General features: G+C 43.9%; 1 protein-coding gene across 2 annotated transcripts in view; it reads right to left on the bottom strand.

Annotated features, from left to right (window-relative positions):
• LOC106604628 (polycomb group RING finger protein 3) overlaps nt 1-12,557 on the bottom strand; it is a 48,500-nt gene that overhangs the window by 31,745 nt on the left and 4,198 nt on the right. The window contains exon 1 of one of the 2 annotated variants that reach the window (XM_014199453.3): nt 12,263-12,384. The exons of the other annotated variant lie outside the window; for it this stretch is intronic. The gene's annotated coding sequence lies outside the window, so the exon portion shown is untranslated. Of the gene's footprint in view, nt 1-12,262; nt 12,385-12,557 lie in introns of those variants that run through there. 2 annotated transcript variants of the gene reach the window in all.

Genomic DNA, 12,557 nt, shown 5'->3' with positions numbered 1-12,557 from the left:
TCAAGGAGAAGAAACCCTATCATCATCATCATGATGATGGCGCCGACAGAGATGGTCGCCTTGCTTCACGTTCTTAGGAAACTATGCAGTATTTTGTTTTTTATGTATTATTTCTTACACTGTTACCCCAGGAAATCTTAAGTCTTATTACATACGGCCGTGAGGAACTATTGGATATAAGAGCAACGTCAACTTACCAACATTACGACCAGGTATACGACTTTCCCGAAGCGGATCCTCTGTTTGGTCCACCACCCAGGACAATGGATCGGATCCCAGGAAGCGACCAAAAACAACAGCGCCGCAGAACGGGCAGACGGAGCGGTCTTCTGGTCAAGCTCCGTAGACGGGCACATCGCTCACCGCTCCCGAGTATACTACTCGCCAATGTCCAGTCTCTTGACAACAAGGTAGACGAAATTCGAGCAAGGGTTGCCTTCCAGAGAGACATCAGAGAATGTAATATTCTCAGTTTCATGGAAATATTGCTCACTCGGGGTACGTTATCAGTCGGTACAGCCACCCGGTTTCTTCACGCATCGCGCCGACAGAAACAAACATCTCTCTGGTAAGAAGGGTGGGGGTGTATGCCTTATGATTAACGAGACGTGGTGTGATCATAACAACATACAGGAACTCGTCCTTTTGTTCACCTGACCTAGAATTCCTTACAATCAAGTGCCGACCGCATTATCTACCAAGAGAATTCTCTTCGATCATAATCACAGCCGTGTATATCCCCCCCAAGCAGACACATCGACGGCCCTGAAAGAACTTCATTGGACTCTATATAAACTGGAAACCACATATCCTGAGGCTGCATTTATTGTAGCTGGGGATTTTAACAAGGCTAATCTGAAAACAAGGCTCCCTAAATTTTATCAGCATATTGAATGCGCGACCCGGGCTAGCAAAATTCTGGATCATTGCTACTCTAACTTCCGCGACACATACAAAGCCCTCCCTCGCCCTTCTTTTGGCAAATCTGACCACGACTTCATTTTGTTGCTCCCAGCCTATAGACAGAAACTAAAACAGGAAACGCCTGTGCTCAGGTCTGTTCAACGCTGGTCCGACCAATCTGATTCCACGCTTCAAGATTGCTTCAATCACGTGGACTGGGATATGTTCCGGATAGCCTCAGACAACAACAGTAATGTATATGCTGATTCGGTGAGCGAGTTTATTAGTAACTACATCTGTGATGTTGTACCTACGGTGACTATTAAAACCTTCCCCAACCAGAAACCGTGGATTGATGGCAGCATTTGCGCAAAACTGAAAGCGCAAACCACCGCTATTAATCATGGCAAGGCGACCGGAAACATGATCGAATACAAACAGTGTAGCTATTCCCTCCGCAAGGCAATCAAACAAGCTAAGCGTCAGTATGGAGACAAAGTAGAGTCGCAATTCAACGACTCAGACACGAGACGTATGTGGCAGGGTCTACAGTCAATCACAGATTACTAAAAGAAAACCAGCTCCGTCGCGGACACTGATGTCTTGCTCCCAGACAAACTAAACAACTTCTTTGCTCACTTTAAATACAATACAGTGCCACTGACACGGCCCACTACCAAAACCTACGGGCTCTCCTTCACCGCAGCCGAAGTGAGTAAAACATTTAAACGTGTTAACCCTCACAAGGCTGCCAGCTCAGACAGCTTCCCTAGCCGCGTCCTCAGAGCATGCGCAGACTAGCTGGCTGGTGTGTTTACGGACATATTCAATAAATCCCTATCCCAGTCTGCTGTTCCCACATGCTTCAAGAGGGCCACCATTGTTCCTATTCCAAGAAAGCTAAGGTAACTGAGCTAAATGACTATCGCCACGTAGCACTCACTTCCGTCATCATGAAGTGCTTTGAGAGACTAGTCAATGATCATATCACCTCCACCCTACCTGACACCCTAGACCCACTCCAATTTGCTTACCGCCCCAATAGGTCCACAGACGACGCAATCGCAATCACACTGCACACTGCCCTAACCCATCCGGACTAGAGGAATACCTATGTAAGAATGCTGTTCATCGATTACAGCTCAGCATTTAACACCATAGTACCCTCCAAACTCGTCATTAAGCTAAAGACCCTGGGGCTTGACACCACCCTGTGCTACTGGGTCCTGGACTTTCTGACGGCCGCTCCCAGGTGGTGAGGGTAGGAAACAACATCTCCACCCCGCTGATCCTCAACACTGGGGCCCCACAAGGGTGCGTTCTCAGCCCTCTCCTGTACTCCCTGTTCACCCATGACTGCGTGGCCATGCTTCCAACTCAATCATCAAGTTTGCAGACGACACTACAGTGGTAGGCTTGATTACCAACAACGGCGAGACGGCCTACAAGGGAGGAGGTGAGGGCCCTCGGAGTGTGGTGTCAGGAAAATAACCTCACACTCAACATCAACAAAACAAAGGAAAGGATCGTGGACTTCAGGAAACAGCAGAGGGAGCACCCCCCTATCCACATCGACGGGACAGTAGTGGAGAAAGTGGAACATTTTAAGTTCCTCGGCGTACACATCACGGACAAACTGAAATGGTCCACCCACACAGACAGCGTGGTGAAGTAGGCGCAACAGCACCTCTACAACCTCAGGAGGCTGAAGAAATTTGGCTTGTCCCCAAAAACACTCACAAACTTTTACAGATGCAGAATCAAGAGCATCCTGTCAGGCTGTATCACCGCCTGGTACGGCAACTGCTCCGCCCACAACCGTAAGGCTCTCCAGAGGGTTGTGAGCTCTGCACAACGCATCACCGGTGGCAAACTACCGGCCCTCCAGGACACCTACACCACCCAATGTCACAGGAAGGCCAAAAAGATCATCAAGGACAACAACCACCCGAGCCACTGCCTGTTCACCCCGCTATCATCCAGAAGGCGAGGTCAGTACAGGTGCATCAAAGCTGGGACCGAGAGACTGAAAAACAGCTTCTATCTCAAGGCCATCAGACTGTTAAACAGCCATCACTAACATTGAGTGGCTGCTGTCAACATACTGACTCAAATCTCTAGCCACTTTAATAATTAAAAATTGGATGTAATAAATGTATCACTAGTCACTATAAACAATGCCATTTTATATAATGTTTACATACCCTTCATTACTCATCTCATATGTATATACTGTACTCTATACCATCTACTGCATCTTGCCTATGCCGTTCGGCCATCGCTCATCCATATATTTATATGTATTCTTATTCATTCCTTTACACTTGTGTGTATAAGGTAGTTGTTGTGAAATTGTTAGATTACTTGTTAGATATTACTGCACGGTCGGAACTAGAAGCACAAGCACTTCGCTACACTCGCATTAACATCTGCTAACCATGTGTATGTGACCAATAAAATTTGATTTGATTTGATCAGACTACTGCAACAGGAGGGAGACGGGGAAGGGATAAGGAACAAACAAGCCATGTTGTTTTCTTTCATTAACTCAGTAGCACAGACCATCAGCTAAAAACTTGGTTTAAGAGAACTTTGGGGGCCTCCCGAGTGGCGCAGAAGTCTAAGGCACTGCATCGCAGTTCTAAAGACGTCACTACAGACCTGGGTTAGATCCCAGGCTGTATCACAACCGGCCGTGATTGGGAGTCCTATAGGGTGGCGCACAATTGGCCCAGCGTCGTCCGGGTTAGGGGAGGGTTTGGCTGGGGGGGGCTTTACTTGGCTCATCGCGCTGTAGCGACACCTGGTGGTGGGCCGAATCACTGCAGGCTGACCTTGGTCGTCAGTTGAATGGTGTTTCCTCCGACACATTGGTGCGGCTGACGGGTTAAGCGGGCAGGTGTTAAGAAGCGAGGTCTGGCGAGTCATGTTTCAGAGGACGTCTTACTCAACCTTCGCCTCCTGAGCCCATAGGGGAGTTGCAGTGATCAGACAAGATTGAAATTGGGGAGAAAAAGGGGGTAAAATACAACAACAAATTATATATATATATATATATATATATATATAAAAATATACACACACAATGCCTTCGGAAAGTATTCAGACCCCTTGATCTTGGTTTCATCAGACCAGAGAATCTTGTTTCTCATGGTCAAAGAATCTTTTGGTGCCTTTTGGCAAACTCCAAACGGGCTGTCATGTGCCTTTTACTGAGGAGTCGCTTCCATCTGGCTACTCTACCATAAAGGCCTGATTGGGGGAGTTCTGCAGAGATGTTTGTCCTTCTGGAAGGTTCTCCCATCTCCACAGAGGAACTCTAGAGCGCTGTCAGAGTGACCATCGGGTTCTTGGTCACCTCCCTGACCAAGGCCCTTCTCCCCCAATTGCTCAGTTTGGCTGGACGGCCAGCTCTAGGAAGAGTCTTGGTTTTTCCAAACTTCTTCCATTTAAGAATGATGGAGGCCACTGTGTTCTTGGAGACCTTCAATGCAGCAGAAATGTTTTGGTACCTTTCCCCAGATCTGTGCCTCAACACAATCCTGTCTTGGAGCTCTATGAACAAATCCTTCAACCTCATGGCTTGGTTTTTGCTCTGACATGCACTGTCAGCTGTGGTACCTTATATAGACAGGTGTGTGCACCTTTCCAAATCATGTCCAATCAATTGAATTTACCACAGGTGGACTCTGATGAAGTTGTAAAAACATCTCAAGGATGATCAATGGAAACAGGATGCACCTGAACTCAATTTCGAGTCTCATAGCAAAGGGTCTGAATACTTAGGTAAATAAGGTATTTCTGTTTTTATTTAATCAATTCTAGAATAAGGCTGTAACGTAACAAAATGTTGAAAAACTCAAGGGGTCTGAATACTTTCTGAAAGCACTGTATATAAATATATAAAAATAAGATAACTTTGGTCTAGTGGTTGGGTTTGCCTTGAATCAAATTGCTAGATAGCCAGGGCCGTCTTCTGAGGTACTAGGGCAGGATTCCCCAACTGACGGCCCGCGGGGGTTTTATTTGGCCTTGTTGGAATTTTCATTGTTGGACATGAAAGACTGTAAAAACACCAGGAATAAAGCTGCAAGTATTCCGACGCATAATGGAGAGACACGTGATTGTACAAAATGTAAGCTAGGTTTGAAATTATTATGTTTTAGTTCAATATTATATCTGTTTGGGCTTCTTGTGGTCAATTTGCCTCCACTCAAGAAAAAAAAACATCGGCCTGCAGCTGAATCTAGTTGATGATCCCTGCACTAGGCAATTTTAGTTTAAATGTGTCTTGTAGAGGATGTCGAAGTTGTCAGTATAGTAGAATTTACACCTAGGGCTACATTTTCAGTCTATAACACAGCTCTCTGTTTTCACTTTTGCGTTAATGAGAAAACAATGTCAACCTTTGAGTTTTGACCTGAAGTAAAGTTTGTATTTTTAAACTATATGTGCTGTGGAATCTGCATGTTGAAAACGTGTATGAATGCCCTAGATTCCGTGACACAGTGCATGGCAAAGGGGAGGATGGGGGGGGGGTATATTTCCACTTATGAAGTCTATCCTAAACCAATTGTTACTTCAAAGATTGGCTGGCATGACACAAACTAAACCATGGCTAGTGTTCCAGTTAAGGCTCTATGTTCAGATACACTTGACGAGGCCAACTGGTGTTATTTACGCTAATGGAAGGCTATGGCCCTTCAGCATTAATGTAGCCTAAATAAATCATTTTCTCGAAACACATGACAAAAACAGGATGAATGATTGTTCATCAGTTCATTTCAAGGTGTGTTGTGTCTTTTGAACTGGCATAGGCTTGATTGTAGGTGGACAGTGCATCAACAATCTCCAATTTGGAGATGCAGCCAAAAATAATTTGATAAAAACAACTTTCACTCGCTTTAAAAAAAAAGTAATTTTTGTGACTTCTAGTATAAAACAGTTGTGTTTCGGGCTGCCATGGCCTTCGTTTTAATTAGTGCCCTCTCTACTGACCCCCAGGTGAATGACACCACTGACCCACTAGTAAAGTAATAACTTGGTATAGAGTCTGGCACCTGAGAGTTCCCTTTAGGTCACTTCACCCTAAATGGGTGAAGTAGTGCAAGGACCAGTGTGATGACACAGGGTGCTTGACTGTGGAGAAAGAGTTTGAAGCAATTAGAACAATGAGCGAGAGAGAGAGAGAGAGAGAGTAGAAAGCAGCCATTTGAAGGTTCTATATATCCTTCTCGAGAGCAGGAAACAAAGAAATGTGTTGTATGTAAACACTAATGACTTTGTGCAGTCCTCTTGCCATTGTTAAAAAAAAACAGAGCTATGTTAAACGTTAGACTTCAACACCTCCACAAAAAGGCTGTTGTAAACTAACACATCTTAAAACGGAACCTTCAATACACACATTACACCATTAGAAATTGGAACTGGCACTATATAAGCAAGTCACAACCTATTCGGTTCATGAACACAGCCGAAACATCCAATTTGAACATTTTAGCCCGTCTGAAAACTAACACACAGTTGAATCGTCATTGAGTCTGTCACGAATGTCGTATGAAGTGGACCAAAATGCAGCGGGAGTCTGTATAGTCATCTTTTTATTTGGCAGAAAGAAAGAAAACAAAACACACGTATACAAAAAACAACGACAACAAACAGTCCTGTAAGGCATACAGCTATACACAAAACAACTACCCACAAAATCCCATAGAAAAAACACCCCTCTTAAATAGGACCTTCAATTAGAAGCAACTAGGAGCAGCTGCTTCCAATTGAAGGTCAACCCAACAAACACCACATAGAAATAGACATACTAGAACTAACATAGAAATAGACTAACAGGAACATAACCCAACAAACCCCGAAACACTCTAAACAAACACCCCTCTTAAATAAGAACATAGCACAACAAACCCCGAAACACTCTAAACAAACACACCCCTGCCACGTCCTGACCAAACTACAATAACAAATAACCCCTTATACTGGTCAGGACGTGACAGAGTCTGTATTTGGTAGACTAGCCGTTGCCCCACACGTTTGTCACAGATGTTTCTCAAATAAATCGTATTTGTCTGTTGCTTTTACTGAAATTAAGGGAGAACTTTACATTGCAACACAGACTAAAGTGGGAATAACATGGCAATAGTGTGGTAACAAGTTAAAGTGACACACTGAACATGTATTCCAGAAGACCACAGGACGTAAGGTCTAGTGGTTGATTTGGGATTGGGTTACTTGAATTGCTTCACACAGACTTCACATTACCCATCTCAAATTGGCTGAATTGACAAATGTATCTGGATTCAGTCCAGTGCCCATCAGTAAGCTAGAATTCAGAGATGTAGCTAAATGCATGAATGATAGTGTTTCCCCAAGCCATGGAATATGGCCTAACAGGCTATAGGCCCCTCTGTCAAACATAGTAACAGCCAGTGGATCTAAAATCAGTAGTTGTTCCTCGAAGGAATTGTCCGTAGAGCTCCAAGACAGGATTGTGTCGAGGCACAGATTTGGGGAAGGGTACCAAAACATTTATACAGCAATGAAGGTCCCCAAGAACACAGTGGCCATCATTCTTAAATGGAAGAAGTTTAGAACCACCAAGACTCTTCCTAGAGCTGGCCGCCAGGCCAAACTGAGCAGTCGGGAAGAAGGGCCTTGGTCAGGGAGGTGACCAAGAACCCAATGGTCACTCTGACAGAGCTCCAGAGTTTCTCTGTGGAGATGGGAGAACATTCCAGAAGGACAACCATCTCTACACCACTCCACCAATCAAGCCTGTTTGGTAGAGTGGCCAGACGGAAGCCACTCCTCAGTAAAAGGCACATGACAGCCCTCTTGGAGTTTTCCGAAAGGCACCTAAATACTCTCAGACCATGAGAAACAAGATTCCCTGGTCTGATGAAACCAAGATTGAACTCTTTGGCCTGAATGCCAAGCGTCACTTCTGGAGGAAACCTGGCACCATCCCTACGGTGAAGCATGTTGGTGGCAGCATCATGCAGTGGGAATGTTTTTCAGCAGCAGGGACTGGTAAACTAGTCAGGATTGAGGCAAAGATGAACGGAGCAAAGTACTGAGAAATCCTTGATGAAAACCTGCTCCAGAGCGCTCAGGACTTCAGACTGGGGAGAAGGTTCACCTTCCAACAGGACAACGATCCTAAGCACACAGCCAAGACAATGCAGGAGTGGTTTTGTGACAAGTCTCTGAATGTCCTTGAGTGGCCCAGCCAGAGCCCAGACTTGAACCCAATCTAACATCTCTGAAGAGACCTGAAAATATCTGTGCAGCAACGCTCCCCATCCAACCTGACAGAGCTTGAGAGGAACTGCAGAGAAGAATGGGAGAAACTCCACAAATACAGGTGTGCCAAGCTTGTAGCGTCATATCCAAGAAGACTCGAGGCTGTAATCGCTGTCAAAGGTGCTTCAACAAAGTACTGAGTAAAGGGTCTGAATGCTGGTATTTCAATTTTTCCCCCAATAAATTAGCAAAAAAAAATTAAATTAAAATGTTTTGCTTTGTCATTATGGGGTATTGTGTGTAGATTGGTGAGCAAAAAAACAATTCAACCAGTTTTCGAATAAGGCTGTAATCTAACAAAATGTGGAAAAAAATCAAGGGGTCTGAATACTTTCCAAAGGCACTGTATGTCAAACCACATGTGTGTCAAACCACTGAATTTACTTACATAACCTGTTGTGTGAACTAGTTTTTTGATATGTTTCTAAGGCTGTGACAATACCAGTATCGCAATATTTTTTCCATTGCAAAATGAAAACGCAAAGCAGACTAAACTCTTCAGTCTTTTAAAAACCTGCTGGATGTAAAATATTGTGTGCTTTAATTTGGAAAATAAATAAATGTGACTCTGGCTGAAAACATAACGATGTTTGTTTCCAACATTAGGGCTGTTTTCATAAAGAAGTTAAATCTGCTTTGTGTTTTGTTTCCTTGCTACGATACTAACAAGTATCGTGATACTGGTATCGTCCGGCCCTAATGTTGACACACAACAGCAACAGTCAGGGAAGTAAACTGTTACAGTTAGGACCTACTTCCCTCTACGGGTGTAATCCTAATCCCCTCTACGGGTGTAATCCTAATCCCCTCACGAGTGTAGAAAAAAAAAGTGACAGGCCAACACAGGTCTGGTTTTATTCCCAAAATGAATACTGTGTGTTACTTTTTTCTTGCTGACATAATTTCAAGAAGGGATGTAGTGAGATATGGTTCAAGGGGGTGATGTCTGGTTTATGGTTCATCTGTCGTTTTGCTCTGCTGGTCACTGATTGGGATTCTCATTAACAGTTAAGACACCTTGACAAACAATGTGGTATGGAATGGAACTTTATGGAACGGACCCTAATCCCAAAATGTTGGTGGATTCCCTAAATTATTTGGAATTTGGCATTTCCGTAAAATGTATTTAGGTGGGAGACCCTTGTATAATGACCAAAACCCCTCAACCTCATTACAATGTAATAACTGCAATGTAACAACGAGGTTGATGTAATAGTAGGCTAATTACAGCGTTACACGGGTATAAGAGCAACTTTACACATGGACTATTCTATACACTGCTGGACATACTAGCCATAGCATCATGGACAGAGAGAACAACACAAAGCTGTAGCCTAATGGCCAGTATTTACACCACCGTCGAGGGGCAATCAACACCTTCATGTGGAATTTTTGTATGGCTACTGTGTTTCTTTGTAAAGTGTGAGTGGATTTGTTAGAAAAGCCTGATCACAACAAAGGCTGTAATGAAGGGAAATACAGCTTTCTTTATTGCTCTAATGATACTGTCTCATTGATTGAGTGGACTAGAGATCCTGATCAACAACACTCAACATACAGTGAGGGAAAAAAGTATTTGATCCCCTGCTGATTTTGTACGTTTGCCCACTGACAAAGAAATGATCAGTCTATAATTGTAATGGTAGGTTAATTTGAACAGTGAGAGACAGAATAACAACAAAATAATCCAGAAAAACGCATGTCAAAAATGTTATAAAATGATTTGCATTTTAATGAGAGAAATAAGTATTTGACCCCTCTGCAAAACATGACTTAGTACTTGGTGGCAAAACCCTTGTTGGCAATCACAGAGGTCAGACGTTTCTTGTAGTTGGCCACCAGATTTGCACACATCTCAGGAGGGATTTTGTCCCACTCCTTTTGCAGATCTTCAAGTCATTAAGGTTTCGAGGCTGACGTTTGGCAACTCGAACCTTCAGCTCCCTCCACAGATTTTCTATGGGATTAAGGTCTGGAGACTGGCTAGGCCACTCCAGGACCTTAATGTTCTTCTTCTTGAGCCACTCCTTTGTTGCCTTGGCTGTGTGTTTTGGGTCATTGTCATGCTGGAATACCCATCCACGACCCATTTTCAATGCCCTGGCTGAGGGAAGGAGGTTCTCACCCAAGATTTGACGGTACATGACCCCGTCCATCGTCCCTTTGATGCGGTGAAGTTGTCCTGTCCCCTTAGCAGAAAAACACCCCCAAAGCATAATGTTTCCACCTCCATGTTTGACGGTGGGGATGGTGTTCTTGGGGTCATAGGCAGCATTCCTCCTCCTCCAAACACGGTGAGTTGAGTTGATGCCAAAGAGCTCCATTTTGGTCTCATCTGACCACAACACTTTCACCAGTTGTCCTCTGAATAATTCAGATGTTCATTGGCAAACTTCAGACGGGCATGTATATGTGCTTTCTTGAGCAGGGGGACCTTGCGGGCGCTGCAGGATTTCAGTCCTTCATGGCGTAGTGTGTTACCAATTGTTTTCTTGGTGACTATGATCCCAGCTGCCTTGAGATCATTGACAAGATCCTCCCGTGTAGTTCTGGGCTGATTCCTCACCATTCTCATGATCATTGCAACTCCACGAGGTGAGATCTTGCATGGAGCCCCAGGCTGAGGGAGATTGACAGTTCTTTTGTTTCTTCCATTTGCGAATAATCGCACCAACTGTTGTCACCTTCTCACCAAGCTGCTTGGCGATGGTCTTGTAGCCCATTCCAGCCTGGTGTAGGTCTACAATCTTGTCCCTGATATCCTTGGAGAGCTCTTTGGTCTTGGCCATGGTGGAGAGTTTGGAATCTGATTGATTGATTGCTTCTGTGGACAGCTGTCTTTTATACAGGTAACGAGCTGATCTCTGTATAAAAGACACCTGGGAGCCAGAAATCTTTCTGATTGAGAGGGGGTCAAATACTTATTTCCCTCATTAAAATGCAAATAAATTTATAACATTTTTGACATGCGTTTTTCAGGATTTTTGGGTTGTTATTCTGTCTCTCACTGTTCAAATAAACCTACCATTAAAATTATAGACTGATCATTTCTTGGTCAGTGGGCAAACGTACAAAATCAGCAGGGGATCAAATACTTTTTTCCCTCACTGAAGCCAATGAATGGCTCTCTGCAATTCTTCCCTGATTACCACATTTGCATAACCTATGTCAACCAGGAATGAAGAAGCTGTTCATGTTGAGATAGATTTATGATTTACAGGTTAAGTAACATTGAGAATATTGGCTAGTAATATGCTAAGCAGTTAATTATACAATGAAAGTTGAGGATGTTTGTGCCTGCCTGCCTGCCTTTGTGACCTACCTTGTGTTATTATACAACAGTAAAAAAAACATTGAATCCCTATACAGGCTGAAGCCAGGAAAACCCACCTAAGTTTAGCTTGTTATAGACACGGCTATTGTGGCTTGTCCCTCAGAGCAATTGACATATTGCTGTCCGTTATTACAAGACATCAATCTAGCTACCAAAAGAGAGAGAGACTTGTTGGCTCGACCATTCACCAAAATCCCACAATGTCACAGTTCCATACAGTTAGATGGGGGCGAAATAGCCCCTAAAAAACATTAACTCTTTTGTCTAGATTTAATCAGGTGGCTACAACTACACCCTCGTGCATTAACACCGAACTTTCGAAGCCCGAACGGGTTAATGGTGGACCATGGTTTTTCAAGAACATTCCAGGCAATGGGAAAGATTGGTTTGTCGCTCCAAACAACACAAATATTATGGGAGACATGTGAGCGTCTACGAGAGCTCCCGTCGTATTGAACAAAAAGAGTGCTTCACTGCTATCCACACCCTCCCTTCTAATGCACTTTTCCTTGAAAGGGATCCCGGTGTCTAACTGCAGGGCCCGGCGCCGCCATACACTACCACATAGGCACATTAAACAACACGTATAGCATGCCCATACCACCAAGCGGAAAAGACACAGACAAAAATGAATAAGAACAATACAAATCGTAGTCATAAATCACCAATAGATGCATTAATACGCCTAAAATCCTTCAGGTCAAAAGAACTAACCTGTTTAGGAACAGTACAGTCCGCTGGACATTGGGTTGAATCCGATTTAAATCCACTATCAGTAAAACAAAGAGGCGAAAATGTCCGGCCAATCCCGAAACAGGCCGAAACACCTCTTGGAGCTTTGCTGAGCATGCGCTGATTAGTCGAGGGGGAGGAGGGTTAGTCGAGGGGGAGGAGGGTTGAATGAGAGTAGACGAATAGGTAACATTGTATCGAGCTCCCATATCATTTCGAAGAAGCAATTATTGTGATACATTTTGATATATTTTAGAATTCCGCAAAATTCTGAGGG

This window comes from Salmo salar, chromosome 05 (assembly GCF_965601325.2).
Source record: "Salmo salar chromosome 05, fSalSal1, whole genome shotgun sequence".
In the NCBI taxonomy this organism is placed as follows: Eukaryota; Metazoa; Chordata; class Actinopteri; order Salmoniformes; family Salmonidae; genus Salmo; species Salmo salar.
This window is presented reverse-complemented; position numbering and strand designations above follow the sequence as displayed.